We start from the raw sequence: 5,148 nt of genomic DNA, 5'->3' as shown, positions 1-5,148 counted from the left end.
TAACCAAAATAAAGAACAAAAACCCCTCTCTATGGCCAGGGTGTTACAGTACCCCCCCCCCCCCCCAAGGTGCGGACTCCGACCGCAAAACCTGACTTTGAAGGGGAGGGTCCGGGTGGGCCTACTTACGGCGGCGGCTCAGGTGCGGGACGTGGCCTCTGCTCCACCCTCCACCCTCGTAGATGGCGCATCTGGCCGCGCCGAAGGTCTGGTGGGCGACCCTGACTGCGCCCGGCTGGCGGGCAGCGATGGCTGCACCCGGCTGGCGGGCGGCGATGGCTGCGCCCGGCTGGCGGGCGACCCTGGTTGCGCCCGGCTGGCAGGCGTCCCTGGCAGCTCCGGTGGCACTGACCCAGGATTCACCAGGCTGAGGAGACATGTAAGAAGCCTGGCCCTAGGCGCAGGCACAGGACTCACCGGGCGGCTCCGACTGCTCCGGACAGGCGGGCGGCTCCGGCGGCTCCGGACAGGCGGGCGGCTCCGGCGGCTCCGGACAGGCGGGCGGCTCTGGCGGCTCCGGACTGGCGGGCGGCTCTGGCGGCTCCGGACTGGCGGGCAACTCTGGCGGCTCTGGACTGGCGAGACCCACTGGAGGCCTAGTCCTAGGAGGCGGCACAGGACGGACCAGGATGGGGAGACCCACTGGAGGCCTGGTCCGTGGAGCAGGCACAGGACTGACCAGGATGGGGAGACCCACTGGAGGCCTGGTCCGTGGAAGCGGCACAGGAGAGACCAGGATGGGGAGACCCACTGGAGGCCTGGTCCGTGGAGCAGGCACAGGACTGACCAGGATGGGGAGACCCACTGGAGGCCTGGTTCTGGGCGCAGGCACAGGATAGACCGGGTCCTGAAGACGCACTGGAGGTCTAGAGCGCACGGCCTGCACAACCCGTCCTGGCTCGATGCCCAATCTCCCCCGGCAGATGTTAGGAGCTGGGATGTAACGCACCGGGCTCTCCACGCGTACTGGGGACACTGTGCGCTTTACTGCATAACACGGTGCCTGACCAGTACTACGTTGCCTCCTGTAAGCACGGGGAGCTGGCTCAGGTCTCCAACCTGACTCTGCCACACTCCCCGTGTGCCCCCCCCAAAAAATGTTTGGGGCTGCCTCTTGGGCTCTACCTGCCTCCCAGGCAGGTTGTCACAGTGGTCCAGCGACTGCTCCCATGTCCAGTCAATCCTTGACTCCAACATCTCCAGCGACCAGGATGCCATCTCCTCCCGAGCGCGCTGCTTCCTATAGTCCTCCTTGACTTCCATCTGCCCTCTCCTCCGCTGCTTGGTCTTTTTGTGGTGGGTAATTCTGTAACGGCCGTCGTCAGAATTAGACCAAGGTGCAGCGGAGGATGTGTTCATCATTTGAATTTTAATGAAAAGAGAACACTTTACAAAAACAAACAAAAACGACAGCCAAACAGTCCTGTCAGGAAAAACTCTAAACAGAAACAATTACCCACAAAACCCCAACGGAAAAACAGGCACTTATGTGTGACTCCCAATCAGCAACAACACTCTACAGCTGTGCCTGATTGGAAGCCACACGGCCAAAATCAATGAAACAAACCAACATAGAAAAATGCACATAGAACGCCCACCCAATGTAACACCCTGGCCTAACCAAAATAAAGAACAAAAACCCCTCTCCATGGCCAGGGCATTACATATTGTTTGTATTTTGAGTTAGTGCACGTAGCATTCGCTGTAGTCACGGTTCGTTGTTAGTTAGTTGTTTATTTATTTTTGTCTTTGCCTAGTTTCACTTTCTAATAAAAGATGTGGAACGCTACTCACGCTGAGCCTTGGTCCGACCATCATTATTCTAACGAACATGACACATCCACATTGTAGAAGTGTTTATAAACATATTATTTTCTATTCTTGTTTACAATAAAAGTGACTCCATTCATTTATATTGGGCACAATATAATCTGAAACACAACCAAAACAAACAGCAAATGCATCCAACAAATTTGTAGAGTCAAAGCTTGATGTAGTCATTGCGCGCTATGAATATTACTTTAATACACATAAGTGAATTTGTCCCAATAATTTTGCTCCCCTAAAATGGGGGACTATGTACAAAAGTGCTGTAATTTCTAAATGGTTTACCCGATATGGATGAAAATACCCTCAAATGAAAGTTGACAGTCTACACTTTAACCTCATAGCCATTTGATTTAAAATCCAAACTTCTGAATAGTATAGAGCCAAAAGAAGAAAAATAAATCCCTGTCCCAATAATTACAGAGGGAGCTGTATGTCACAGGAGGTTGGTGGCACCTTAATTTGGGAGGGCGGGCTCTTATTAATGGCTGGAACTGAATAAATTAAACTCATCAAGCACATGGTTTACATTATTATGAGCTTTCCTCCCCTTAGCAGCTTCCTGTGATCTATGAACACCACACACACACACACACACACACACACACACACACACACACACACACACACACACACACACACACACACACACACACACACACACACACACACACACCAGGGGCAGTAACAGAACTCTATAATGCCCAGCCCTAGAGCCATCTCAGTAGGTCAATAAATAAAGCAAATAGCATTAACAATAACTCAAACTATATGATTGGGGCTCTAATATGAAATTAGTATCAGTGTTTTAAGGTTTGGCTATTTAGGCGAAATCCTAAGCCAGAGAGGGAGTAATTTGGACGTAGGGAAATTGATTTTGACCATCAGCACTCTCTCATTTTCAAACAGTGCCTGCGGCTAACCAGGTTTATTTATGCTAAACACATTACACAGGTAGCTTCTCCTTTCCTCCACAATGATTATGTGTCTCGGTTGAGGAATTGATATTTCTTGCAAATAAGAAAATTATCATATTGCATGACTGGAAGGAGGAAATTAAGACTGGCAGGAGTCTTAAGACTGGCAGGAGGCAAGGAGTGAAACCTAGAAGTAGTTATTGTATTTTCATTTTTGTGAAGGGTGACGTGCAGGGATCAGCTTTCTCCTGCTTGTATTGGAGAATGGCTGTCAGGACTCATCAATAAGAATACGGTGATACAGGCCCACTGTAAATGCAGGAGGGACCTGGAGGCCAGAGGGAGTGGGCCATCTGTTTCAAAGGAATAAAAAGTGCATGTCATTTTCTGAATATATTTATGATTCTATAAGAGAGTTAGGATCATTTTTGTTGCTCATTTGACTTTCTCTCATTCAGATATACTTCTCCAGAGCCTATTTGAATTTTCATTGGCCCTTTGCCTGCCATTAAAGCGTGAGATAGTACTTAATGGTCAGTGCAGTTTTTCTTCACAATGAATGCCATATCTTAGCTGGGACTTTTATCTGCTTTACTAGGCAAACAAGTCAATGCATGAGTAACTGTGATGTTGGGCTAATCAGAGCAAGCTATGTAGCTTTTAAAATGTGTCATACCACCTTACAAGTAATTTACTGACTTTATTGTACCTGCAGGGAAACTTTATTTGCAGTATCATGTAACAAGTTTTAACCATGTTTAAAAGGGACAAGAAAATACAGTACCAGTCAAAAGTTTGAACACACCTACTCATGCAAGGGTTTTTCTTTTTTTTTTACTATTCTACATTGTTGAATAAGAGTGAAGACATCAAAACTATGAAATAACACATATGGAATCATGTAGTAACCAAAAAGGTGTTAAACAAATTCAAATATATTTTAGATTTTAGATTCTTAAAAGAAGCCCCCCTTTGCCTTGATGACAGCTTTGCACACTCTTGGCATTTGCTCAACCAGCTTCATGAGGTAGTCACCTGCAATGCATTTCAATTAACAGGTGTGCCTTGTTAAATGTTCATTTGTGGATTTTATTTCCTTAATGTGTTTGAGCCAATCAGTTGTGTTGTGACAAGGTACGGGTGGTATACAGAAGATAATCCTATTTGGTAAAAGACAAGTCCATATTATGGCAAGAACAGCTCAAATAAGCAAAGAGAAATAACAGTCCATCATTACTTTAACACATTAAAGTCAGTTAATACGGAACATTTCAAGAACTTCAAACGTTTCTATAAGTGCAGTGGCAAAAACCATCAAGCGCTATGATGAAATTGGCTCTCATGAGGACTGTCACAGGAAAGGAAGACCCAGAGTTACCTCTGCTGCAGAGGATAAGTTCATTACAGTTACCAGCCTCAGAAATTGCAGCCCAAATAAATGCTTCACAGAGTTCAAGTAACAGACACATCTCAACATCAACTGTTCAGAGGAGACTGCATGAATCAGGCCTTAATGGTCGAATTTCTGCAAAGAAACCATTACTAAAGGACACCAATAATAAGAAGAGACTTGCTTGGGTTGAGAAATATGAGCAATGGACATTAGACCTGTGGACATCTGTTTTTTTGGTCTAATGAGTCCAAAATTGAGATTTTTGCTTCCATCCGCCATGTCTTTGTGAGACGCAAAGTAGGTGAACGGATGATCTCTGCATGTGTGGTTCCCACCATGAAGCATGGAGGAGGAGGTGTGATGGTGTGGGGGTTCCGACTTCCATGTTCCTGCTGCGTATCTGTTTATGGATTCCTTAATTCATTAGTTTTTCTCAATCGCATACAAGCATTTTTTGGAACGCCCCTATAGCAGAACAACAATGATCAAATGCTTAAATACATTTGCAGAATATCTGATAATCTTCTTGCCTTTGTACCTGGATTGAATACCTTAGACCCCCTTGTTAAATTAAAATGTCAATGAATACAAAATCAATGAATACCAAATTCACTGTAAAGTGTTTTGTTCACAGAATATGAACACATTGCTTTTCATCAGAAGAGAATCGGTTACAGATGTGTTCACTGTTTCCGACAGTCAGTAAATACTGGTGCACAATATTTGAAATGGCTCTATCAGTGTGACATCAGGTACAATATAGGGAACGATCTAGGCAACGAGGACTGTCAAAGTTTTACGATTTTTACAATATTGTGGACATGCAGAAAATTAAGTTGGGTTACTTCTACTTCTAAGTAACTTTGGGAACTTTGGGACCATCCATTACAGAGCTTTGCTTTAGTGTGGATTGAGACCTACATTCATACCAGTTGTGTTCTTCCAGTGTATTCACCTTTCCTTATTTCTATATTGGATTGTGTTTCAGCTTGCAGATGGAAAGTCTTCAAA

This window comes from Salmo trutta, chromosome 25, assembly GCF_901001165.1.
Source record: "Salmo trutta chromosome 25, fSalTru1.1, whole genome shotgun sequence".
Classification (NCBI taxonomy): Eukaryota; Metazoa; Chordata; class Actinopteri; order Salmoniformes; family Salmonidae; genus Salmo; species Salmo trutta.
The sequence above is the reverse complement of the archived record's forward strand: the minus strand, read 5'-3'. Positions refer to the sequence as shown.